The sequence below is a fragment of the Nothoprocta perdicaria genome, unplaced genomic scaffold, assembly GCF_003342845.1.
Source record: "Nothoprocta perdicaria isolate Ctin4 unplaced genomic scaffold, notPer1 scaffold_31, whole genome shotgun sequence".
Classification (NCBI taxonomy): domain Eukaryota; kingdom Metazoa; phylum Chordata; class Aves; order Tinamiformes; family Tinamidae; genus Nothoprocta; species Nothoprocta perdicaria.
In genome coordinates, this window is record NW_020455544.1 from 2,301,440 (window position 1) to 2,329,288 (window position 27,849).

The 27,849-nt window shown below is 41.9% G+C and overlaps 1 long non-coding RNA gene across 2 annotated transcripts in view; it reads left to right on the forward strand.

The window, feature by feature from the left end:
• The window catches only part of LOC112950128, a 43,321-nt gene extending 23,756 nt beyond the window's left edge, over positions 1–19,565 (forward strand). The window contains exons 3-5 of one of the 2 annotated variants that reach the window (XR_003249961.1): positions 13,355–13,421; positions 16,472–16,626; positions 19,374–19,565. This is a non-coding gene — a long non-coding RNA (uncharacterized LOC112950128). The remainder of the gene's footprint in view (positions 1–13,354; positions 13,422–16,471; positions 16,627–19,373) is intronic. The other variant, XR_003249962.1, reaches the window with a different exon arrangement.
• The last annotated feature ends 8,284 nt before the right edge of the window (positions 19,566–27,849 follow it).

Genomic DNA, 27,849 nt, shown 5'->3' on the forward strand with positions numbered 1-27,849 from the left:
GCATGTTTTTGGCAGGACAAGCTCAGGCCAGACTTTTGCTACCAAGAGCCTTTGTACAACCAAGATGCCCATGCTGACTGTCATTGCAGTCTTGCTTTCCAGAAGTACTTGAAAACACAATTTATAACCACTAAGCTATGAGAATAGCTGTTTGCTTGCTCCACTTTTTACTATGAATTGAAAGATTGTATCTCTTTCCAATTAATTGGATCCTGGCAAGCCTGCTGCCTTTTTTTTGCCATCTCTGATTTCTGCATTTATCTTCTTTCTTGCCTCTGGGTGTTCCTGACTTGCTCTCCAGATAGTGAAAACTTCCCTTCTGCTTCTATCATGATGCAGACTGCTGTGGTTACCCCTGCTTGCTTTGATAACTCTTTACTATCTCCTGTTCATCTTCTGCATCTACTTTAATCTGCTAACTTTATTCTTTAATCTGTTGCTTTTCTCTGGCTCTTTCATGGAACAAGTGTGATTTAATCTTGCCTTTTTGCACCTCTGTTCATGGCTCTCCTGCTTCCCTAGCTGTGTCCATTGCTCTCTTTGATATCTGTGTTCTTAGGGCTCTCTTTACAGCTGCACCTACTACAAATCTATCCCAGTGTCCTTTCCATTTCTGGTCCCACTTCTGTCCCTTGTGTGCTACAGACCCTGCTTGTCTCCTGAATGACCCCTCTGAGCAAAAGCTGAGGAGCAGGTCTGTGTGTCTCTGTCTTCTGGTCCCGCTGCTAGCTCATCTCTGGCTTCCTGCGGTCCATTCCCTCCCAGTCATTCTTGGCTTATTTCTTCTACCATATCTTTCTGGTGGCCATCCATGGGGTGCTGCATCCAGAGCTGAAGCATACATGGAGAAAATACAACTTAAATGTGCATTCCTCAGTGCAAATGAATACATGTGCCTCTGTACCTGTTTACRCAATTTCATTGCTTTTTCAGTGATCCCTTTGTGTACTTCTAGCCATGAATTCAGTTTCAGCATGAATCAGAGCTCTGTAATCTTTCTTGTCAAGCTCTTCCACTTACCACCTTTGACAGTTAAGGTAGTTCATTGCTTCTGTTCATACTGCTTATATTGTTGACTTTAATACCATGTTCAATAGGGATGTGTTTCTAAGCACTTACATTTCAGTTGTATGCCTATCTTGCAAGTTGCTTTTAAGACAGTCTTCTCTTGGTGTCTCTGCTACCACACAACTCRGGGCTGGGATCAACTTAAGTCACATGGTCAAGTACAAAACATCTTGCTCTTGGTCATGGTAAAATATTTGATGCTACCCATTAGAGCGCGCTTACGAAAATAACTTTTCTGGGGGCATTTTGGCTCTGTTACTGTCCTTTGCATCTGTCTGACCTTTCCTTTGGTAAGCCTTGCTTTCACTTCTGAGACCTTTACCAGTCTCCACTGCCCTGTCTACCCTACTGAAAGGATGATTCAAATCTGTGACCAGGACACGATATAATAAGTCTATAACCTATGAGGAGGCCCTAAAGAATAGCTCTTGCTAAAAAATGGACAAGTAATCTCTATCTTCTCCTATATTCTAGGAGAATCCCTTGCTATGATGCTTACAGAAAGTTGATGGTAATGCTCTGTATTCCTGTTCATTGCCTCTTGTGCAGGCTGATATTGCTTGGATTAGTTTGTAGCCTGTGTTTGTTTTTTTGTTTGTCTTTTTTGACCTAGACCTTGTTTTTTGTCCCTAGATCCCTCGCCTTCTTGTGCATTAATGTCTCTGTTCAGTATTTGTACAGGGGATAATATCACAGGCTCTTCTGGTCCTTGACCTGCATTTGTAAATGCTCTGCTTGGGTAATATACATAATCACTTAATCTCAGCAAATCGGAATCACTGCAAATTTGAAAGTATTATCTAATAAAATTAGGTAGACTTCTACTTTGCATGGTTAATGTACTGAAATATTTGCATCCTCACAGTTCATGGYTTCCAGTATTCCTGTGGTACTTGATGTAACTGTGTAATGGTGGGAAGACAGCACCTGTCTTGGAAGTAGATGGCTCTGTGGATGAGTGCGCTTGGCCAGAGCTCGTTGCTGTTCGTGTGGGGTCTGACAGTGTGTCGGCTCTTGCTGTGGTGACGCTGCTGCAGCCCCGATGGTGACAGTCCTGGCGGTGCCGTGTTCTTAGGGGTGTGCGCGGCTGCGGACAGGCTCCTGCATGTCTGCAGGCTTGGGCTTTGGAGCAAGTCCACGAGATCAGGATGTTGGTAGGTGCTTCAGTAGCAGCTGTAGGCTTTTTGGTGGAACTCAAGTGACAATTTTGAGAAGCCAGCTACAGGTTTTGTTTTTTTAAACAAGACTCAGGCAGCTGCTTGGTTTTGGTGGAAAGACTTGCCGGGTGTGCTGCTGAAAGCAAGAGAGGCTCTGAAGCTTTGTATATGAGAGCTGGATAGATAATATATAGCCCTCTGAGTAGATGGGAATTAAATTACTTTGCAATTATCTCATTGTGTGCTATCTTTCAGTGTACGGAAGAAACCTTGCGCTGGCGAGACAAACACCAGCACGTTAAGCTTAACATGCTGCAGTTCCTCTTAGAGCCCATGAATCTGCTCAGAAGAGAATCATGGTGGTACTTTGTGTTATGATTTGGAGCACAAATTATCATATTGCTGGTCACAACTGTAGCTCGAGGAGCTGCGTGGTGTGCAATGCTCTTTCCCTTGGTGATGCATTCCCAACTCAGCCCCTTGGGAAGACAGCGCTGCAGCAAGCAGAGCAGAGAGTTGGCATTCTTGATGAAGTTACTCAAAACTGGGGTATTACTTCTAAGAGGGAATGTTATGTAACATAACATTAATAAAGTTTAAAATGAAATCCCTACATTTCTTTAGTATTGAGTGTCTAAGTGTTAAAAAGGAAGGAGCAACCCCCTCAAAATACCAGAATATTTTATTTTGGTAAATAAGTTAGGCTAACTTGTCTGTGCAAGGCAGTAAACCAGGCCCTGGTTTGTCACAGTGCAGTTGTGCCTTATATGAAAAGAGTAAGTCCCTGTGGCCCCCCATCCAGAGGGACACACTGTGTAGCCTGGCTGCCTGTTGCTGTGGGCTGGGTTCTGCTGCTTAATTTTCTTGTCAGAGTGTGAACCCTGCTTAAGTGACTGTTTTATGTCGTGTACTTTGTTCATAGTGGAAGTTGTCAGTAGATGGCAGCAGCCATCTCCTCAGCTAATAGCTTTTGGGTACCAATCGAAATGTGAGTAAACATCTTAAGCTAATGTTAACTAATCCTGAGAGAACCCGTTCTACTGAAATAATACACTGAGGGCAAAAGTTGCTTTTATTTATAGCCTAACCCAGGTTTTTGAGGCCAGGGACTGCTGATTAGCCCCGGGTAGGCTTTTATGAGCAGGATGATGCGAGAAGGACGCTGGGGAGTGTGCGGTGGTGACGCTGCTGCTGCCCTCGAGTCATCCTGTGGCTGCCAAGTCATCGATAGCAGCCAGGCAAGGCACTCGCGAGGGGCTGCTCCTTGTTTGCACCAGCAATACAGGAGATCTGCTGCCTAGTGCCTGCTTGCTCCATTACTTATTAGTGAAGTGTCTATGTAGCAGAAAGGAGATATCTCCTTTCTCTGTATGTTTAGATATTTATGTATCTAAATTTAGATATCTAAATAAATATATATTTAGATATTTATGTATCTCTATATAAATATCTATTTAGATATAGATATATATTTAGATATCTATCTCTATGTATATCTAGAGAGCTCTTAAATGTGCATATAACATACATGTGTATGCATTTCATATAAATATACACATACCCTATATGCTCTTTTGAATCACATTACAGGTGGTCCTAACTTCTGTGTTGTTTTTTTTCCCTTTCTTCCTAGTGCTCACTCCTGCTGTGGCTCTCCAGTTTGAGAGAGAACTTGCTCTGCAATATCTATTAAGTATTCAGCCTCCCATCAAATTGTTTTTCAACTTCTTTCTCTTATTCTATTTTATAATTTTATATCTGTTTCTCTGGAAGAAGAGTTTTGTGCTAGTACCAGATCTCAAGACTTTCTATGTGCCTGCTTGTAGAACTCCAGCAATGCTTATAGCTGAATGGATTTTGAGCAAATTGAAGACATAACCTGGAAAGGTTATGCAGACTATTCAAAACCTGCTAAAGCTTCAAACCTGTTCAGGAAGGGGACATCATGCCTGGTCTGCCTCCTTGGAAAGGAGGAAACAGTTGCAGATCTTGCTTATCAAAAAGAATTGGTAGGTTGGGGAGAGTTGTTTAATTTTCTCATGAACTTGCAATAAAAATTCCAGGTGGCACCTTGGGTGTGTAGCATATGTCAGTTGAGTGTTCATGGTTTTGTTTCATTTTTATCATCGTGCATCTCTGGGCTTTTGTCTGTTCCTGGCTGCTCAGGTGCTCTGGCTTGAGCTGCTCATGGTTTATAGCCGAGTCGCCTTGATAAATGTCCGTAGATTCTTCCACTGACCTTTTCTCTAAGGCAATATTTATAAAGAGCAGAAGAGATGTGGAGCACAGAGTCATGTGAAACAAATGTCTATGCTGCTTGAAAAGGATGTAAAAGTTTCCTAATACAAAAATGGTCTCAAGTGTTCCCATGGGAGAAGATAAGTTTCAGCATTGCCAACTGTGTCTCMTTTATATCACAGCACTAGTAGCTGATGCAAAGAGATCAGCTCTGTAGAGAGTGGAGGTTCCTTGTGTGCCTGCTAAGTGCTTAGGAGACGGTGCCAGTGCGGTGCCTGAGAGGAGCCCCGTGTCCCGGCATCTCCAGCTGGTCTGTCCTGGCCTGTGAGGGGGTTATGGGATGCAGTGCGCCGGCCTTGTGGAGCAGGTTGCCCTGTGCCTGTGGAGACTTGGCAGCTGTTGGTGAGGTCTKTCTTCTGTGCTTCATATTGGTGATTGCCGCTTGCTTGCTGCTTCTGGGTGGGAGGAGGGAAAGAGGAGGGAGGGAGCCTGACTGTTGATAGGAAGGGTCAGGAACACACAGTTGCCTTACAGCCATAAGGTGAAACTGCTTTGGACTGTCACAGCCTTAAATTCTTGTGAGTAACTCTAGTGAGCAGGAGGCTCAATAGCCCCAAATTTTAATGGGATGTTTGGGAGATCAGTCTGCAGGTAGTGCAGGGGTCCAGGGGCCTTGGGAGTTTCAGTAAGAGGCCAGCAGGCTGGCATTTTACAAGGGGCTTTTGGAGAATTACGGATAGAATCTGTGCTCAGTTTTGCTGTGTATGTTTGGTGGTTGTTTTTTCTTCCCTTTAGCTTTCTTTCCAAGGTGTTATGAGGCAGGCCTTGGCCATTACTGTATTGTTCTTAGGGAAAGTGTTTCATGTTTTGAGTGGGGGGGGGGGGGGGGGGAGAACTTTTATGTGGAAAATGTTTGAAGAGAGGGCATGGAAAGGGGAGGAGGGAATGTTTGGAGTTTGTGTGTGTTTATTTTCTTTTCCTGGATGTGTCCTTCCCACTTTCCCATGCCTCCACCCTGACTCTTTCCCCTCTTAGAAAGTCTTATATAAACTTCAAGGCATATGGAGACATTTCTGGTAGCTGCTGCCGGCTGTCCAGCATTCCAGACGTCGAGTTATTGTTGGGAATATTTCAGACTTCCTGTGTGTTTCTATGTAATGACTAGCAACCTTTGTCAAGTTCATGGAAGCACTTATGTACCTGAAGCTTTTCCACCAGTCACTTTTTCCTCCTTTGGAGCTGACCACAGTGATGTAGACATACATCAAGGCTTCCTGCTGTACCATTACAATAGTGCTTCTTTCTGCATGTCTTGGTGAAACCTTTTAAGATCTGACTTGTTTTTTCATAATGGTTTTTAGAAACTGCTGCTTGTTATGTTTTGTTTTGGAATTTGTTTGCAATCAGTAGCAATCACAGTATGGTGGTATTAAAATGTCAGGATCTGGAACTCTTTTTGGTGCTGGATGAATGTTCATCATGATATTGGTTAACGTGCATATGGTGAAAAATCTGTCTAGAACTTGCCATTGCTATAATTATTTTGAAATAATGTTGAGAATAGTGCTGTTGTTGARAATAGTGTGAGAATAGTGCTAACTAGGACACAGACAGAATTTGTATGGTGCGAAAGTAACTAAGACCTGAACAGGGGTGGTTAAAATATAGGTATTTATCTACTTTTCTGGGTGATGTGAGTTGAGGAGGAAAAAGAAAAAGAAAACAGGAAAACAATGTAAAAGAGGTCTTGTCAGCTGTTACAATGTGTTTTGTTATCCTTGAAATTAGATGGTAGAGGAAAATTTTCATGCATGGCTCATCCCTGACTTGCTGGCAGTTCAACGTGARCAGATCCACTGCTCTGGACAACACGATTCATGTCCCTGCTCCCTGATCCAACAGACTCTTTGGGGTTTCACAGTGAAGCTTGCTTGCCTTAGTGTACTCATAGATCCGTTCATGTAGCTCAGATCACTTTAAGTCTATGCTGAACAGCTGCTTTTTGATTTTTTTCTGAAGAGAATTTTATTCATTTCAGGGAGGGGTCAGATCTATAAATAGCAATATTAAAAATAACAGAATAGTAGTTTTATTATAACATAAGAGAATGAAAGTTTTTGGTCCTTGGAGACAACAGTCTAAAAAAAGTACCTGTTCGTGCATACATGTCATAAAAACAAGTGTGTGAGGATCTCCAGAAAACTAATGAGGCCTCTTGGTGAGCAAACATTGCCAGAACTGGTGCCAAAAAAATCTCAAATCCATATCTGAATTTATATTAAAACATGTATTTGTCCAAGATGGACACAAGCTTTATATTTCATCTGAACAGGTTTACCTTGATTTGAAGATACAGGCAGGTGTCAATGTTTTTAGACTAAACTGTTACATACATTGATATTAAGGTTATGCCTTAAAGATTGCATAGACTAATTCTAAAACATAGGCTGCACAGCTGGTTTTCCATGGCTCATATTTTAGGTTTGTGAAACCTAGTGAAACTGCAGGAATTCTGTTACTATTCCCTAAACTGTGTTTTTCTTATGAAGGTGCCTTTAATCACAGAGCACTGAGGACTTTCCTTAATGATGGTTTCAGTCTAACTCATCTGTGATGCATCAGGGCCATATGTTGGTTGCATAAGTAACTCTGCCCCTAAGACTTTCAAAATTATTTTCTTATCAAGAAAAACTTCTGATTCTCCTGGTTTTCTTCATAATCTGTAGCAGATGCAAACTTCTTGTCTACACTTGCAAACTATATTTCTGCTTTTAGCCTCCGTAGCGGTATTTATGCCTTTTTAAAGCAGTTGAGACAGCTGTTGGAAGAGAAATGTCTTCTCTCTGCTTGATGCTAGAAATAAGTTGGGTATATAAATATATATAGATGATCCGCTAGTGTTAGCATTTCTGTCATGTTCCAAAACGTGAAATAATTTGAGAATGCTCCTCAGTGAGGGCTCTTTTGTTTTTGTTGTTCTCCCCCATCCCTCAAGCTGTCATTTTAAATAATGGAAAATTTGAATCTCCTTTGCAAAAACGTAAGCTATTCTTTTATAGAATAGAGGAATATTTTTCTAACTCGTTGTAAGAAGAAGAGGTTCTGATAAATTAGAATAGGTTATACATATTAGGTAAACTGAAGATGAGGTGTAGCTGTTAACTAGTTCTTTATTTCTTAAGTCCTTACTTTGTTTTTGATTATATACCTTCTTCCCCATCCTCCTCCTAGAAAGCCTTTATCTCTGGATGTGAAGCCAGAAGTTTAAAGATGCCATGCAGGGACAGCTTCACCTCTCTTTGCACTAGCACCCAAGTAGACACCCACAAGCAGACACCCACAGCTGTATATTTTAACTGTTCCTTCCTCTTGGCTGTATAGAAAATGTAATCTGAAAGCAGGGTCTGGCCATTGCTGAGTGAAGCATCATGGTGCTTCTGTGACCTTGAGAGGGTAAAATAAGTCATCAAGGGGAAGGAGCTTCTGTCCTGGAGAAAGCCTGCGAGGACAAGGCTGTCCGTGTGCCCATGAGCTCCTAGGAGCTGCCTTCTGCCCTTYGTCCCTCATTGCTCATCTTGCACTGAGGTGCTCTGAGCAACCCTGCTGTGATGGATTTAWGGTTTCATGGGTCTCCTGTCCCATCCAGTTTGTGCCCCTTTATGAAAGGGAAGGAAACAGGTCCCTAAAGAGAAAGCACCTTCGGACAGAATTATGTGCTGTGCTCCATTGAGGCTGTTACTCCTACCCGTGCCCTTATTGCTGCTTGTCATGGAGCAATTTCCATCCCTGGAAGAGGGCTGTAGTTTTTTTCTGAGCTCTAGACACCATGTAGCTACCTAAATCATGACTGCTGTCCTCTAGCACAGTCTTCAAGATAGATCAGGAGCCTTGCTGACAACAGTGAAATATTCCTCTGATGGAATGATGTGGTCTCATCACAGCTGAAAGTTATCTAGTTTTTGACTTTTAACACCTCTCCCTTCATATGGCAAGTTAAAATGGGCTCTTCCACTCTATGGAAGTACCATAAAAATATGCCTCTCAAATGAGTGTATTCAATCAAAATTCTGTGTGATTCTTAGAGGTGCATGGTTGGCGAAGGGGGAAACCTGCTGTCAGGTCTTGTGCATGGTCTTGCTTATGGGRTAAAGTTTTTGCCCCTCAGGATTCCCTAAATACTTAACTCCTTTTCACGGTATTTCTCTCTTTAGAATTGCCAATGAAATTGTGCACAGTGTAAAATGGCTGCTTGATGAAGTATTGATTTAAAACGTTGCTGGTTCTTTCTCCTTTCTTTCCAGTCAGGYAGGAGTTCCAAAACTGTAGATATTCAAATGTTCTGCTCTTGAARGAGTATATTTTTCCTCTCTGAAATGAATAGGAGACTGACGAAGGAAGGCAGCTCTTGCTTGTTAAGTAATATTACTGAGGCTTGTAAAAGAGAGAAATGGAATATCTGAGGTTCCAGCTTTTGTTTTGATATATTGCCAACTGTTATGCCTTTCAGAATTATAAAAGATGTACTTAAGTATGAATCAGAATAATGTCAGGGGGAAAAAATGCAACTTTCTGGCAGCAGTTTAAAATAAATTAAGTTTTAGGAATGTTCAAAATCAGGTGCTCTGCTTTTGATTTATTCCTTTGCATTAATATATTGCTTGCATTCTGTGTTGAGTGACCTTTTCCATTTTAAATTCAAAAAAAAAAGGGAAGAAAACGTAAGGCAGAGGAGCTAACCTGGTTTCTTGCCCAGAAGCAGGAATGTTTGTGTGAGCAGTAGGTAGGGCAATATTTTACCAAYAGTGTAAATGAGCGGTAGAAACTTTACGGAGAGCAAAATGTTGGTGAAACTGGAGTTGCCAGGTAATAKTCAGTGAGCCAGTGACAGAAGGACAGACTTGGAGTTTCCTGGCGAGAGTCTTCCCAGGGTTTTCTTCTTGGAGGCTATGGGTGCTGCAGGCTCTGGGCAGGCCCCACAGCTCCCACAGAAGCCCTGCGTGGGAGGCTGGGGGCTGCGGCTGGAGCTGCCAGGCTGCTGTGGGGCAGCTTCTGCTTTCCCTAGATAAGCAGGTGGTGACATGTCCATAATTGCTATTAGATCTACTGACAAACCCTCTTGCCATCCTAATGACGAAGAGAAGCTTGTGGCTAGCGTCCAAGTGCACCCTCCCTGTGCGAGGGTAGCAGGGAGCAGCGGGTGCCTGAGCGTGGCCATGTGAGCGCGCATCCCACCCTGGCCGCGGGGACTGTGGTCGAGGCGGGGAGCCCTACAAGTTGTGTTAAAGCGACTGGGCCTTGGGATTCCTGGTCTCCATCCCGTGGGAAGCAGAGCAGCTCCAGTAGTGCAGTACTAGCACAGCCCTTGAGCACTGGAGTGCTGCTGCTGGCTGTGGTTGCAGCAAAGATGCACAGAAAGCTGAGTGAATGGTGTGGGTGTAACGCTTCCCTTTGTGTTAAAATAAACCAACTGGCTGCTCCCTTTGGTCAGTTCTAATGAAAATCAAAGGGTGCCTGTGAAAACCATGGGCTGCTTGTGGARAAAAGTGTGCTCATTCTAGAAGGACTGTTTTTATTCTTGCCTTTTTAAGAAGGCTGCTTGAGTTATGTAAAGTGACACTGATGTGGGTTGTGACCACTGTGTGCCTAAAAGCCCTTCCCCTTCTTTCCTTTTCATTTCTAATCACTGATTCCCTMAGTGACCTTCTACCACTTTGCATACAGAAATTAATTGTGAAGAGTGATAGAAACATAATTCTACTGCTAAAGAGCGAACTGGCTTCTAGTAGGATCCATTAGCATTATTTTGTGCACCTTCTGATCAAAATAACAGCTCCTCCAGGTTTGTGTGGCCTCCAGCAATCCTGGGGCAGGATCTTCTTTGCCTATTTACTTACTATTAAAAGCTAAGGGAGAGTTTTAGTCCAGGCTTGTGATAGCCATGGCAAATCTGTAGAAGAGCTCATGATACTGCTGTTGAYCTTAGCTCAGTGTGTTGATACAGGAGTGTGGATGAGTTTGGGTCCCAAGATGKGAGTTTTTAGACTAGATGTGCTACTGGAGAGATTAGATGCAGATTCAAACTTAGTCTTAATTATTTTTTATTTGTCACAAGGACAAACCATTCATTTAAATGTGATTTAGTAATTTGTGTTGGTGGGAGTATTAGTATTAAGAACTGTTTTAGCTAGCTAGTTTCAGCTAGGTTGATGACTCCTGATTGTACCCCTTGAATGTACAGATTTGTGAAGGACTCATGAAGGACTCAACTGTCTAATGTAATTTAAAAGTGCCTTTCCCATATGCAGTTTTATCAGGTAGAATTACTCTGTAATTACCTCCACTTGAAACTATGTATTATGCTTGTATCTAAAATTGCACTGAAGCAAGTCTGGGTTTATTTGTTATCATTAAAATTTATTAGTAAACAGCCTGGCTTTCTTGCATTCTCCTGTCCCTCTTCCCTTGTTCTTTCTTTGTTGTATTAACTTGAATTTCTGTGTTTTAACATCACCTCTTCCCTCTTCCAATGCAAATTCCTCAGATTCCTCCCTTTGGCTCATTGAGGCCAAGGTGTGATGGAGTCCATGTCTGGGCACTTCTTTCTGCCTGTCTCCCATCTCCTGTCTCTGAAACCTTGAATGAGGGGCTGCCTCCTTGTGCAGGTGAGGAGGTAGGAGAGAGGGGTCAGGGGCAGGAGGGTGAAAGGATGCGTGTTGGTCCCTGCCTCACTGCCTGACCAGCCTCCTTAGCACTGCACTTGGCYTGACCTACAGAGCTGCAGATTGTGTTTATCAAATACTGTCTAGCCTAGCAAATTGACTTGCTCTTCTTTTAAAGCTTAATGACTTACAGTGAGTTTCCAACCAGATTCCAGTTTATGCTCCAGAGTGGATACCTTAGTAAATCTTATTGTGTTCATTCAGGTCCTCAGCGAATCAAGACGTGGCTGCTCTTTAAGGCCAGGAACCATCTTATGAAACTTCCTTGTAATTGGTAAAAACCTTTACAGGCTGAGAATGAGTAGACTCAAGAAAGTAATTTTACTGTAGTAGCTGAATATTCTATTAAAATGTATCTTTTCTCATTTTTTTTGAGAAAATGATCACTACTTGTATTATTTAAATAGTACACTTAGAGAATTTCATAATACRGAGTGCTTGGTAGGATCTATTATACATCATGTTCTAATTAAAAGTTAATGTAGGGTAGACAAACTTTATATTCAGTTGAGTTCTATTAAGTGTAAATGTTTGCTAAATGGCCACAATAGAGTCTCTTCCAAGATGTAATTTTGGCATCTTTATCTCATGATCAGTGTTACTCCTGTTTGAAATTCTAAATGGACTATTATATGCTAGCAATACTATTTTAAAATATAGAGCTAAATTAGATACATGTGAGGTATAYCTGCTGTGAGGGTGCCAGAGCCCTGGCACAGGCTGCCCAGGGAGGCTGTGGAGTTTTCTTCTCTGGAGATCTTCCAAACCTGTCTGGATGCTGCCCTGTGCTCTGGTGTCTCTGCTGGAGCAGGGGTTTGGACTAGATGATCTCTAGAGGTCCCTCCCAACCTCAAGTGTTCTGTGATTCTGTGTGGAAGTGTCACATGCTTCAGTGTACTTTGTCCTTGAATTTTTTCATTCAGATGGGTGTTAATGTGCAGTTGTGTTTCCTTGTATGTGATGGAAGATGAAAGTTTTATAGTGCAGACCATCTTGCATGATTAGTTAAAACTCTCTATCAAGGGAAATATATCCCTTGAATTGGATAACTTGGTGTCAACTGTAAGTTTTTACTTGGTGCATAGCTTTATATTTGTTTATCAGGGATGATAAATGACAGAGATGGAGTTAAGGCTCTGTAAACTGTTTCCTTGTGTGCGATTCCCTTTGGCTTGACTAAGCCTTGGAGTTACTGTGTTTAGGGTTTTGTCTTCTAGTGTGTGAAACACTTGAGACAGACAGTTCAAGCTTGGTGGTGTTGTACAGATGTTACAGTGATTTCTTTGGTGCACCTACTGTATGCCAACTGATTTCATTAAATCATTTTTTCTAGGGGGAAGTGTCCAAATACTACAAAACATGTAAAATGATAATCTGGCTTAACAAAATGAAAGACCATTTTCCACATCATTAAATCATTTATTTTCAAATGTCATAAAACTGGAAAAAAGTTATTTCTTCAAGGATAAGACTAAATTATTAATCAGTAGAAAAGGGAGAATGTACTGAATATATGTATTAACATTAAAAATATGCCCTGAATAGGAAGATAAAATGCACTATCCTTTATTACTTTGAATATATTGAGGATAAATGAGAAATATGACTAGTCAAAACAAGCCAGGACATGAATACTGAAATTTTAAAAAAGGTGTTTCTTGTATCTGAGCCTAAGCATTTGATATTCTTCTTGGGATAAACTAGAAACATCTTAAAGGAATGCTGATAGACCTAAATGCTTTTTCCAGCTTATCAGTATTAATGGTATCAGTAGTAAACTAATGTCTCTTATAGTTTTACTTCTGTTTTTGCCTTTTGGGATTTTTTTTGAGGGRAGACTAACTTATGAAATCATTGAAACACTACTGCTTGTTTTAAACCAGCAATTTCATGTACTGACCTGCAAAAAGATTGTGTTGCAGTCTACCATTTGGCAAGGTAGTCTGTCATCAGGAAGAACAATGAARTGTAGCAGAGAAGTAACTACTCTGAAATTGCTTCATTTGAAGGTTACAAGCCACTTAGCATATAAACAACTATCAAAATATGGATTATGGATTAGTAATGGAAAGGTAATAGCAGTTCAATTTATGCCTATACGTGGCAGACTTTAGGATGTATTAATTTGAATTAATGTCTCAATTATCTTCTCTTGATGTTCTTCCTTCTTAGGTATAGGCTCTGCTGAATGATGCAAACTGATTTTCAGGGAGATATGATAGCAAAGTATGGCAACGAGGTAAAGTGGTTCTCTTTCCATGATTTTTTTTGATAAGCTGATACTGAGAGGTTCTTACAGTAGAAGCAGTTTGAGAAGACCCTGCTTCAGTGCCTGAGATCCTCAAATGGGAGGTGAATATATTGTTAAATTGTGCTCCAGCAACCGGGACTCCCGGCTTCCTTGGAAATGCCTTGTCTTGTGGATGGAGTGAATGTTGACTACTGAGAGATGTAGGCTAACAGGATCAGCAAGATTCAGTGAAGGAGGACAACTAAAGAAACAGCACCTTGAGTGATGGTGGGAGAGGCCGCTCAAGCGCWGTGATTCAGGACTGCTGTGTCCAAGGCTCCAGCCTTCTTGCGGGAAGAAGCCTTTTATGCGCTGGGCACTTGGCCGTGGGGGCAGCACCTGGCTGGTGTTCCCCAAGTGCTTTAAAAAGGGGTTCGTCCACCGTCGGGTATGAAGCTGTTCTCCTTGGGCTCCCTTCTCATCAAATTGGAGCACGGCCGTTGTTTCAGTTTCTCTTCTCATCTTCTTGCCTCCCCTTGGAGTTGGTGCTTTTCTTGTGCTTTCATGCAATCTTGTGTCAAGACAACAGTTATCCACCTTCCTAGTTTTGTTTTCACCTTAGTTTTTATTTCCTGCCCTTCCATCTGYGTACCAGCTTTTGTGGTGTGTGTTTCAGCTGCTACATAATCTCAATGTGGTGTTAAGCACACATCACATTCTTAAGGCATTAAACTTGACATGCTTCATGACTTTTATGTGCTATAATTATCCCTCACTATTAATCAAGACAAAAATAATAATTATCCTGAGGCAAGAATTTTGATTACCCATCTAACATGTATTCAGTGCAAGGAATACYATGAGAAATGTTATAAGAAAAAACCTGTATTTAAAAAAAAACGTCAGTTGAACTGCTTTGGCTTTTCCATCTACCATGGAGCTCAGTTGTTTAAGGGTTTGCATGACTTAAACACCTCCCCATTATTTGCATGCAATGGGAAGTACTCTGGGAATCCTAAATCAAATTTTAACAAATTGCACCCAGTTAACACCCATTTAACCTTCTGAGCCTAATCATTTTTCAGTAAAGCAACTAAATTGGTAGTCTGCCTTAGCACACCAGCTGTTTTTCACCTCTGATGTACTGCATTTAATGAAATTTGGAATTGAGGATGGATTGGACCACAGCTGCAAGACTAYTGGGCTTTTTCTTCATGCTAAAGGAATGTAAATGTGATGCATGTGATTCCGAGTGCCTTGGCACTTGTGAGCTTAATATAAGTCACAGCAATTCCTGTGGTGCCTTACTGTCAGTGAGCTCTCTAAATGCCTTTAAATATGGGYTATAGATTTAAATCTGTGCTGCTTAATAACTGAAAGGTTGATGGACTCCAAATGTAGTGGACTCCTAAATTTAATTTTTCAAAGGAAATTTATTAATCAAGAAATATTTGAAGCCATTGCTCTGTCAGAACAGCCTCCTGCTAAATTTTCTGTTTGTGTTAGGTGCCCTGTTGAAGGTGCTTAGGTTTCCCACCCTGCAGGTGCAGCTGTGAGGTGCTTGTCATGCTGTGTGTCACAGCCCTGCTGCTGGAAGCTGCACAGGCCTTGCCAAGAGCCTGGTAGCTCGGTGGTGCTTGTGAGACAGGAGGATTGTGGACAGAAGGGACAGCAGGGGTGTCTTCCAAAAGAAGAATCAAGTCATGTTTCTAACATCAGGGCTTGCCCATCTTGCTCAACCAGCCCAATCTAAGTGTTTGAGAAGTGTTATGTGAAAGATGTTTGGGGCCGAGGTGCAGGCAGTGCAGGAGGAGCCCTGTCTGCCTTGAGATCCTGGGGGGAGAGGCAGCTTTGCGTGATCCTTGGGCTGCCCCTGGCGCTGGGTAGGCAGCCCTGTGTCACCAGTGGCTCTGGGAGGGCTCCGTGCTGACCTGCTCTCCTCGCTCTGCACAGAGCCGCCCTTGTCCTGCTCCCCAGAGCTTTGGCCCGGGTTGCGACTGGAGCTTCATGTTCTGCAAGCACCTTCAGCGCTCTGGAAGAAACCCTGTAAAGAGCTCTCACTTGAGCAGCAGATTAGGAGCACCGTGGTGCAACTTGGTCATATAACTACCTGTCAAAATAAATCATTTTTTAAAATGGTGTATACATAGAAATGTGTTTTCAAAAGCAATTAATTGATCTGCTATAAGAGGTGACATCTTCTAAAGAAGGCCTTTGGTGCAGAGGGCAAGAATTTAAGTGTAGAATAAATCAAAAGTAAGAGAAGCAAGTCCTGGGCCCAGGATTTGCAGGCTCTTAGTGCTGGACTGTGGTGAGACTGGACTTACCCCAGCTGGATGGCAGGGAATATGTGGAGATGCTACTGTGTCTTTGGTCACCCTACTGTCCTTTATGTGAGGTGTTAGACCAGGTGGAGACTGTTTGTAAGTCGGGCCTTCCTTGCGCTTTAGCGTGGTGTTGGTGTTGCTTGGTGGCCCCTTGGTGGAGAGGCGCTGGGTGCTGCCAGGGCTCAGAGGCCGCTACTGCGGCATGGAGCGYGTGCCATGGCCTGCAGAGAAGCAGCCTAGAGAGGCTGAGAACGTGGGAGATGGCTAGCTGTCTTAAGCGCTAGGGAACCTTTTTGTCCATGCTTCTTAATGTAGTTATAACTTATGTTTGATCATCTTGATGATGATGCTAATAGAAAAATCAGTGTTACTTGTTCCAAAAATCTGAAAAAAGTACTTGAGGTTTTTTCTCACAACTCAGTTACTTGCTGTATAGAAGACTGTTTTAATTTAAAACAAAAAGATGATATGGATAAGTGCTACTTGATCTGGTTTGTCTGTTCTCCCACCAGGGCTTCAGTGGGCTCGTGCTGCAGGCAGGCTGCGACTACACTGCCTGCATTGGAGGAGCTCTTGTTTGCTCTGCTCTTGGGAATATAAAATTGCCATGATAGATGCCTGAGARGGCGTCTCAGTTTAGGGAGAGGAGAATAATATGTAGTATGTAGTGCATAAGGTGCTTCCATCCTCTTTTGCTGACATGAGAAATCCCTGTTGCTCCCTACTCCACAGCTGCAGGACAGAAGTAGGCTGCAGGCTGAAGGTGCCAGCCCAGCAAGTACAGCTTCCTGTGCCAGCCACGGTTGCACTCCTTCAAACATTCCCAGAAGAAATGGGCTGTTTGTTCTCTTCAATTCTGCAGATCTTGAGAGACTAAAATGATTAAGGTCAGGGCTGTTAATGTGTAATATTTTTGCTTTGTTCTCCACTGAATTTAAGCTTTTCTATTTATGCTTTTCTTACAGGGCTGTGGCATTTAACTATGGTCCATATTTTGGGTTTTTTTGGAGCATTTTGAAATTTGAGGCCTTTAATGGTGATAATTTTTAAAGCATCTCTAAGCAGTACTGATTATTACATGTAATCAATTGATGTCAAAGCAGTGGTTTTTAACACTTTGAGGTTGTCCTCTTTCTCAGTACACATAATCTACTGTGCTGTATGTGTGTGATTTTTTTTAATAGTTACCCTGCATCATCATCTTGAAGTCACCTGAAAGTCTCAAATGGAACTTATGYTGAAAAATCTGTGTGTTAATTGGAATGCTTTTTCCCCAGTCAGCTACAAGAATTRCACATTAACAAGTGCCAAAAAGTTGGGGCCACGCTGGGTGCTAGTGGTGGGTGCAGTTGAAGGAGTTGCTCCACCCTTGGAGCAGTGCCTTCCCGCTGTGCCCTTCCTCCCAAAAGAGGACACCGAGGCTCTCATCACAGCAGCCAGGATTTTCTGTTGTGCCAAGGAAAAATCTGGATATGAGAAGATAGTTGTCTCAAACTGTACTAGCTTATCCTTGTGCTCTTGACTCAAGGTGGTGTCCCTGGGATTAAGAGAGTGATTTGTGTCAAGGGCTGGTCTTTGGGTATGTGTCGTTACCTGTGTTTCCCTGTAAGGCATAAAGGCTGTATGGTGAACGAGTCCTAGCAAAGACTYTTACTGTGTCTACCTTGGTTTGAAACCTGCTCAATTTGACTTTTCAGAGGTGGTTCCCTTCCCGATCTCATAGGGGATGATCTATTTCAGGATTAAAACAAGATTCTAAGAGGGACCAGATAGAAATGGAAAAATTGCCCAGGGAGCAGTTGCCCGGGTGCAGATTAGGAGTTGCAGTGTGTTTTTGAGGAAGACTTTTCTCCAATCTTTCAGCGAATGCTGGAATCAGAGGGCTGGGTTTAAATTATCCCTTAGTTGCCTTATTTGGTTATGGCTGAGCATGCTTGTATCTTTTTTCCTGCGTCTTGAAAAGAGTAATGAGTAATTATGTCTGTAGCTGTGAGCTTCCTATATTAATTTWAAAAAGTATATATTGGAGAAGAGCTGCAAAGTAGGAATAGAGCATAGTCCTTGTGGTTCTTCTACAGATCTAATTAGGATGTGGTAAGACTTATTTTTTTCCCCTCTCCCCTCTTTGTAAAGAGATAACAAATAATAGAGCTCGTGCTAGGAACCAGCTCTTCACATGATTTGGTTGTCTGAATTTATATGAAAATTTCCATGCTAATASACCTAGACAACAGGGAAGAAAGATAGTTTCTAATGGCCTTGACAATAGCTGGGAAATCACCCCTGAAAATCKACATATACAAATCAAACAATAGTCTGAGCATATGGAAATGAATCGATTGCTGATCCCAGGACCAGTTCTTTCAGGCTGAATAATAAACTGGCTGGACATGGTATAGGGGAAAGACTTGGGCCTGGGGTGATGACAGGGCTGCCTCCCCCCTGCCCCAYGGCTGGACACAGCTCTGCCCTTTTGGAGCTTTGGATGGGAGTAAGACCAATAATTCTGGGCTCAGTGAAGATGAGCGGTGACCCAAACTCTTATGAYAAGTTGCAGCCAAGTCTCCAGTATATGCAGTAATCTCTGAGTGCTACTTCTGTGTCTATTATGTACTTGACTTTAAGTCCCCAAAATAACAACAAAAAAAAAATCCCTTCTAGTGCTGCAATTAAGCTCACTCACTAAAGTGAGCAAATAAAAGCTGTCAGCTATGAGCTGAAGCAAGGCTGCAAGGGGCAAAAGCCTGCATTTCCAAGTGGCTTCTGAAGGGTCATCTGACTTGCACTTCTGTTTGTGTCTGTGGCCAGAGAAGAAGGTGCTTTTTCTTCTGACCTACTGTGAATTATTGTTTTAAATTAGATTGCTGCTGATCTTAATTTCAAGGGGCAAGTGCTGTTTCTTTTTGCTTGTGCTTGACAATCCTGTGTTGGTGGATAAAGACCCTTCCAAAGTTTGGAACTGCAGTTCTGATTTCCTGAGCTGCTTAGACTGGGGMAGGGAAATGTCTGTCCTTTCTGCTTGGGCCCTGTAGTTGCTGACCTTCTGTGTGGGGCTCTTGCAGACCAGTGTCATCGCTCCAGACGGTCTGCTCTTTGCAAGCACAAAAAATGCCTCTCTGGGAAAGAGCTGTGGAGCTTCTCATATGGATGAGGAATTTGCACAGCAGTGTTGCTTCTGCTAGTTTTGTGCATGTTCTGTATAAAATCGGTATCGAAGTTCATATAGGACCCAGCAGCAAGCACCATCACTTGGACAGTTCATGGAATGAATTGGGGACCTTAGCCAGTGTCAAGCTGAAAAGAAGGGGCCAGATTCGGGTCTCACTCTTGTGCTTTATAACGCCATTTTTAACTGAAGCRGAAGACTTCTACCTCCTTTACTTGAGCCCTGAAAACTGATTTGAGGCACTGACACTTCCCGCTGGAGGAAGATGTATTCAAGTTCAATTTTAACTTTTTGAGAGCTCTATAGAATCATCTGGTTTGAGACAGTGTCTAAAGTGATATGATATTATGCAGTCTTTTATCCTGGGACCTGGGGTGGGGTGGTCCTCAGTACTCTCACAATTTTTAAACAGTAACCTGCTGAATTATTGCTCCTAGACTTTTAAAATTTTTTTACTTCTTTTTTCAGAAGCCTGAGGAGCTGCTGCTGCTGCTACCRCTAACTGAACAGCAACGAAGCAGCCTTTCATTTTGTGGTTTAAAAAGCAGCAACTATGTGGAATTGCTTACTTAAAAGTTCCTTTTCATTTTCAGCCTCAGTTAATTAAATATGTAGTTGCCTAATGTGACCGAAGTATTGCTTGGGGGGATGATAGAATATGACTGTGATCTAAACAGCAAGGTCCTGATGGCAGGCAGTGATGACTGATATTTTGGCTTTTCTGTAATACAGTTCTATGCAACACTTAAGCTGTGGTATAATAATGAAGAGTGCAAGAGTGATATGTAGTTGGGAAAAGTAACCATTTCTTCATTTTCCTTTCTCTTTCCATTTATGCATATGATATACACACACCTTTCCATTTATGCATATGATATACACACATGTGATGGTATGTGCATGCACAGAGGGAGAGAAATACTTATAAAATCTAGCAGTTTGGAGAGAAATGATGACCCTTGCTTTAAAATGTATCTCTTTGCACACTCCTCTGTTCTTAGGCTGTTTGTTAAGGTTGGATTTCGCATAACTTGAAGTACAAGATTCACCTATTAGGAGCAATAGTACAGCCCGTGAGAGGAATAAGTCTTTTCCTTTTGCTGCATAGCCTAAAGTTCCCTGAGAAGTGGCACATGGTCACCTTGCCCATTCAACATGGGCAAGACCAGTCAAAAACCTGCTGATTCACCAGTGTGCCCAGACATCTGCTGCCCTGCCCATGGCTTCAGTGCAGGCAGAAGCTGTGTGCTGGCGTTGAGGAGGAGCGAGCACCTTGGTGCCCCTTGGAAGGGAGGACATCTGACAGTGGGGCCTCTTCTGGGAACCTTTTCCCTGAGGCAGTCAGATGTGTTTTGGYTGCAGATTCTTTTTCGCAGCTGGAAACACTTAATGATCAAGTAATATATGGAAATGTTCTGTGCTGCAAGTTGCAGCAGCTTTAAAATTTTTGAATATCAAGTACATTTTTAGTCTTTAATTTCTATTTAGCCTTATATATTTAAATATTTACTGCAGATGAGTTTTTAGTATTGCTAGTAGTCCTTTATTGATGCTTTCATTGGTTCTTTTTGACCATGACAGGGGTAATTAAACTGAAACAACCATAGAATGAGCAGTTATGTGAATTAAACATTCCCATATGAGGTGATTACAGAAATTTTTTGTTTGTATGTGATGTTGGCCAGCTTAGTTGGATAGCTAATAGCAATTGCTCCTGTTGAAAGCAGAAGTTCTAAAATGTGGTTATGGTTGTGTATGTGAAAGGATGAATTAGAGAGATCCTTTAAAAAGCAATTCTTTAAGAAGACAGGATCTGGTGATATATAAGAATATATATAAGAATATATATAAGAATATAATATTATATATAATATATACGTGTATATGTAAGTTGCATGCAGCTTGGTGAACCATGTGCCTTGATACTCAAGCAGTGAGTGCAGCATCTGTGCAGCATGGACATGAAGACTCATGGTCATTCTTTTCTTGACGAGCGTTTTAAGCTGAAATGGATCCTTAGAGCTAAAATTGTTTTATGTCTTGGGATAGCAGTTATCCCACATAGTTAACCCAAGTACTACATTATTCCCCTAGMGTTTGTTTTACTGTTAGGAGTCGCACCAGTAAAATCTTAGAGGTGTTTAAAGTTCTTAATGGCCCTATTTTGAAAGGTGCAAAAGAAGAGAGGAAAAAACCTAAGCTGTAATGTAGCATATTCAGAGTGGAATTAATGGGAAATTGGAAAACCCAAGTTCAGTATCAATGCAGAGGTAGAAGTACAGCTATCCCGATTTGTTCTGGTAGCCTGCACCAAGCAAGATGCTGCTTTGTGCCTTGGTGTTCTAGCAAGGGGATATATCAAAAATAGCTTTAAGAAAGGAACAGTCAATAATGAAATAGCTTAAGACTTTCAGTCCAGTTGGGATGTATGTTCTGCTGCTGTTTTAGCCTTTCCATGTTTATTAAAAAAAAAACTTGTGTTTATATAAGAACTCAAGATCTATGAAGGTCTGCTGTTCAAATGCCATCTGGAAGGCTGTGCACAAGTCTCCCGATTGGACTTGTTCAAGCACTGCTGCAGGATTACTGGGCTACGGCGTGTGGCCTTCTTCCAACTGGACTTGGAGAGCAGCCAAGTCCAGAAGTYTCCTGTCTTGGGAAGTGGGAGGATTCCTAGTCATGGCAAGAGGCTGCTGTGCTGCTCTTGTGCTCGGTTGGTGCTAGGCAGTCAGCAGATGTAGGGACATATCTGGCAGGGCCCTTGCGTGGTGCAGTGTCTTGTTTCAGTCCGTAACCTTTTATCTCGCAGACTTGGTTCTCTCCTCAGCACCTCATGAGTGGTTAACTCGGCAGAAGGCCTTGCTGCCAAAAGAGGGGCTCTGCTGGTAGTTACTATGTTGTATCAGCTGACATTATACAGGGTACAAAATGACTTTACCAATTTTCAAGTGTAGACTACCTTGGCAGTATTTTGAGACTCTTGCAGGTGTTTTTATCCTAGGCTGCTGGTTTGTTGTGAGAATTTAATTCTATGGTAGTGACTTGGCCAAGCATCCAGGTTGTAGCTTATCTAACATTTAAACTTTGAAATAAAATTGGTTATTAGTATAATTCTTAAATCATTGTAGCAATGTGAGGGATGTTTGGCTTCTAGATGTTAGTACACTGTGTAATCTACTGGAGTCTTGTGACAAAGCTGACTAGAGAATCATCAACTGAAAAATGGCTAGTTTGAGGCAAAAACAGTAGTATTTTTGGTATAACATGTTTCACTGATCCCTAAGAATTCAGAASAGGTTACATTATTTTTATAAAACTGTCAGTTTAAGGCCTAGTAGGTAGTATTTACCACTTTATTCTTTCTTTTGTAGGTAGTACAAACAAACGCTCTAAATGCTTCAGATKATTTTTATGCTCAAGTAAATGTGATTCATTTGGAACAAGTCTTTGCAGAAGCTTCGAAACAGTTCTCCTTTGAACTTGCTCCTTATGAAAGATGAAAAATGAAGACATTGTTTTTTCTGTTCCCTCTGTTTTTGTTTACTTAAGTAGAGTTGCATGGGTGTCCAATGCATTTAAGCAGAGAAGCAGGAGATGTCCTGTTAGAGACACCAAGGAAGAGTACAGGAGAAAAACCATTCTGACCTTCTGCTTCAAAGCTACTTTGAAAAACATGAAGCTTTCTAATGGATATTGTTTTAASCTGGCAAAATCAAAAAGCTGGGGAGTGGGGGAAGCAATGAGATGCCATCCTCAGAAAAATGAGGAAGACTTCAAGATGGCTCCTTCCTCTGTGGTCATATGTTCTAGTCGTCTATAGTCTTCAAGCATTTTCTGCTTGGGGTCTTTGAGTCAGATATGGTCTCTTTTTTCTGTTTCTTGATCTCAAGCTTTGGGTTCTTCTGTCTTGTGAGCTGTGTGAGTTTCAGAACAAGTATTTGGCCTAGTGTTTGATTGCAGGTGTCATGTTGTATATCTCAATGTGTATATATCTCATTTTGCCCTTCAAAGTGGGGGAGAAGACAAGCCTACTCAGATGGAACTTGGGGCTGATTTTTTTTCCAATTACATCCTCACTGGATAAGTAAACTTGTTTGATGTAGCAATCCATTTTAAAAGATACTGTGATGAAACTAGAGGCCTCATAGCCTTATGTTGCTTAATTGTAAGTTTTCTGTGTTAAGAGGGGGTTTTTAAGGACAAAAATAGAACCTCAGACAAATACCTTAAAATTGACTATCTAAAGATAACGTGTATATTCCTCAGAGGCTGTGTAGTCTAGAATGGAAAAGATCCAGTAGCTGTAAAAATCACAAAATATTCCTTCCCCAAACAAATCAAATGGGTCTAGCAACTTAATATTTATGTATATATGAATAGTAGTCATGTATTTACTAATGCGTGGTGATGTTGAACAAGCARAAGGAGTTTCTTCTTGGCCCTGTCRTTCTTAGATAGCAGTGGAAGCCTTTAATGTTGTAGACAAAGCTCTATYATGTGGGGGGGAAGGCAGGTGTTGCTTTAGCTGGGAGAAGTAAGGAGAGGTCAGGGCTGCTTAAGGAGTGTGGCTTCATGAAGAGTTTCTCAGAACTAGTTTGGGAAAGATGAGCAGTGAAGCAAGGCTGTGTGACCAAAACCCAGCAGTCTCGGAGATATGGGTGGTGACTTGGAAAGCTGATCAGTGGAAAGCACAAGGAACTTGGTCAAATAACCAACCATCAGGTRGAAGTGAGCAGTGTGTTTGTTATATTATAGCAGTGTGTTTGTTARGAGGAACCACTCAGTGAAGAGTGAGGGGGAACCACTCCATGGCAAATATTTGGAGCCCCCTTTATTTTCAGGCAGAGCTGAGTTCTGCTATCCTTGCAAACTAATGCATATGTATAATCAGAAAATCTGTTTGGCATGCAGTGAAATCTTTGGACTGTAACTGAGCTGTAACAGTGCTGTTTTTCACTGTTTATCTACCCTGGAACTGCTGAAGCCTGAAGCAATTGCTGCCTGGGGGGCTTTTGCTGTACAAGTATTTGAGAAGAAAGCCAGTAGGAAATGGGGAGTTTGGCCAGCATCTAACAGCCATCCAGGAAGGGAGAGCCTTGATGCCTTCTGTGAACTAAGCTAACAACTACTTAGCACCTTTTCAGACTCCAGAGATGGTAATTCCTGGTCTTAGTAGCTGCTTGGGAAGCTATACAAAGCACCCGGAATATGCTGCTGATTTGGGTCCGGGCTCCCACAAGTGCTTGTGGCACTCGTTGTGTGCCTGGTCGAGCTTGGCTTGGAAAGGTTCCCCATGACCCTGCAGAGGGTCAAGCAAATGAAGAGTGATGTTGACTTGCAGAAACATAGAAACTTCCCGCAAAAGATAACTCGACTCCTAGAAGAGTAAAGAGCCAAGTAGCTCTTGGAGCAGCAGGAAAGCTAATTCAAGTTAAGCTGGAAGATTTTTCAGGAGTTGGAAGTTTATTCCAGGTAAGATGTGGCACCTGTATTTAGTTTAAACAACTATGAAATTGAAGTGCTTTACTCCTGTCTTTCAGTGTGTTGCCTGGGATTTAGTCCTACAGCTAGTGATGTTCTTGTGATCTTTAGTCATATGTGCCTTTTTTCATGTCTTAATCAAAGACTCCTCACTGCAGCAAGGTGGAACCTTGTAATGGCCGGGTTGACTATTGCTGTGGAATTGCTGTGTGTGTCGATAAAGGAGACTSTTGCTTTCTGCAAATGTTTAGGCAATTTATAAATGCTAATATGGTGACTACTTCCTGAAGAACAGGTGAAGCCAAAAGCAGATTGAGGGCTCACATTACCTTGCACAAAAATGAAACCTTATATCTGACCAGCAAGCCTGGAGGCAGATGTTCTTTGGATTTACAATGACATCTTGCAGCAATTAGGATTAAGTGCTTATTTTTTCKGCAGAACCTCAAATGTCAATGGAACAGCTGACAGTGGCGGGTGTGTGTATAGGACTTCAGAAGCTGGTGGCAGCTGGGCTGGAGCACAGAGCTGCTGACTATTSCAGTCACGGGCCCAAGGCAGTTGGTCAAGGGCATGAAGTCATTACTGGGCTGCTCTTTCTCCTTTCTTTTTCCCTCTGTTTTTTTTCTTTTCCACTTGTCCAGAAAAGTTTGTTGAAACTACTTCAAAGGCATCAGTTAATTGATGGTGACCTTTTAATAGAGTGTTTTGATCTTTGAGGCTATGCATTTCAAGTTCAGCAAAGTCCATCGTACCTAATTTCAAGAGACATGTTTTACTGGAATGCCAAATGAAAATTTTATTGGGAAGCMAGCCAGGAAATTAAGAATTGACATTTGAACATGTGCATTAAATGCAAGATCCTGTGTAATTTAGGTATGAGCAGTGCTTTTCTTTAAGCAATCCTCCATGTTTATCTCATCCTAGAAAATCACTCTCCTGAGGTATTTAAAAAAAAAAAATCAATAAATCCACTTTGGATCTGAGAAACCATTAAAGTGCGAGCAGATGGTGAACTGATATTTTTATTTTTTAACGCTACAATAAATTTGATTATTTCAATTTAATAATTTAAATTTTTTGGTTTATCTGAACAACAGCTATTCAATCATTTTAGCAAGTTGTTCAAACCTGTGGGTGAAGCTGGGCCATGCGGCTGTGTGAAATGACCAGGTGCTGGTGTTGGAGGGCAGGGCAGGTTGCCTTGGGCCTCAGGCCAGCCTTGGTCCCTGCAGTGAGGTGCTRTGCCCGTGGCACGTGTGTCCTGCGGTGCTCCAGGGCGTTGCTGGTGGATGGAGCCACAGCTGCATGGAGAGGAGCTGGRCTGGAGGGAACCTGAGTGCTTCATGGTGCTGCTTGCACCCATGGTGGTCAAGCAGAGCAACCTCTGAATGGGAACTGAAGCTGTGCTGGAAATAGAAAATTAAATCTTACCTTCCATGTAACATTTACAACTTTTTGGAATAATTGGTTTTAATACTTGACAGTGGCCAAATCTGTCTTAAACTTTTGATTCAAAAAATTTTTTTTCCTAGTCGACTTGTATTAGCCTGCAAGACTAATGAAAATATTAAGCACTAGCATACATATTTTCAGTTGGTTTTTCTCCTGCCCTCTCGTGTTAGTGTTACTACCTATAACACTTTGGACACAGGGGAGAAGGAGGGAGGTTGGCACCATTGTGTTTCTGCCTGCTACAGTGGTTCTCCTGGGGGAAGAAAAGATTCAGTGATTGTTATACTATGTTATGATGTTAGTGAGGATTATACTGAATTTATGGTGTTTTTCCCTTCATCTTCTGGAGGGAAAACAAACAGAAAAAACACAGGAAATAAAGGAAGAGACAGGGAGGTTTAATTGACCCTTTAGTTCTTCAAAATATTATATCAAGCTACTGTGTTAATGTGACTTGTATCTGGAGGTACTCTTGTTTTTAGAATGTGTGCAGCTTGGGGGCAATCCTGAGCTCCTGAGCCCACTGGAGTGAGCAAGGGGCTGGAGGAGCCCCTTGGCACCCCTGCTGCTGGCACCTCCGGCTGGGCTTGGCTCCAGTCACCTCAAAAGGAGATGGAGCAAAGAGCATCCAGAGAGACGGTGGCTGCAAGTGCCTGGAAGCCCAGGGGCTGTGTGAGCTGCTGCTTTATACGGTGCCTCTTGGGGTGGCAGCCAAGACAAAACTTTCACAAGCTGGAATATAATGTTTGAAGGTTGCTTGAAAATAATAAGCCAACCAGAACAAATGCCTGGAGTGGGAGGAGGCAGAATTAAAGTACAGGATAAAGTTTAATTACAGATAATATATCTTTAAAGAATGATGCAAGGAGTTTTAAAGTGGCACAAGAAACATGGTGTTTTCACTTGGGATTAATGTATTTGGGTTAATTATTATAGCCTAGCCAGCAACTACTAACAAAATATATCTGGAAATGTAYACAAGAAAGTAATTGCTTTTGAGGGACCAATTAAGAGAGAAAATAAAGGCAATTCATAACACTGACTATTGGAAAGTTCATATATGTATGCCTTTTRCAGCTATGGAAATGAGAAGTGTCTTAGAGGGAGAAGTGCCTCTAAATCTCGTTCCTGTATCCTGAAGTGGTGCTCCTTTCCCTTGTGTGGTGCTACCTCTGCAGCTGCTGTGCTCATAGAATCCTTAAGGTTGGAAGGGGCCTTTGGAGAGCATCTAGTCCAACCCTTTGCACACACARGAACACCGAGAGCATGCAGCGCAGGATGGTGTCCAAGTGGGTTTGGAAGATATCCAGAGAAGGAGACTCCCCAGCCTCTCTTCTAGAGAAGAATTTGGCAACTGTGATGAAACCAAGTTTGATATCGGAGCAGAAGCTTCTGCTCAGACTGTATTCTTATTTTATTCAATGCAGTGATGAAATAGAGGCCTTGAAAGTCTGTGTGGTTCTTAAACTCAGAGAAACTCGGCTGTCTATTTCAGTGGTGGGGTACCAGCACTGTATCTCACTGCTGACACRAGCACACAGAGGAGTCAGTAGGCTTGGAAGTAGAGATTTTTTTAAATGTCTTGAAAACATATGGATAGGCTAGGGCTGTTTAATATTCAAAGCTGCCGTTAAACTCCAGCTGCATTTCAAGAAATTGCTTAGTATGGGTCAATTTAGAAATGGCACAAGAGATTAAATGTTAGTTGTAGTTCTCTTAAATACTGYATGGTATAAGCTGTACTGGAGAGCTGAATCTGTTTTTCTGTAACTTTTTTGCTTAAATAAGAAATGAATTTTAAGCAATGTTCTCTGGTAAAGAATTAACCAAGAGCAATTGTGCATATTTCTGAGGATGAGATGATATGAAATGAGTCTATTTTTTTCCTTTCTCTAAAATTATGGTAGGTACATAGGATGCTGCCTACAGTCTTAAGGAAAAGAACAAGGCGTAAAACTAAATTGGTGGTTCCTTCCCATCAAGTTGTTCTCTCCAGARATATCTCTGC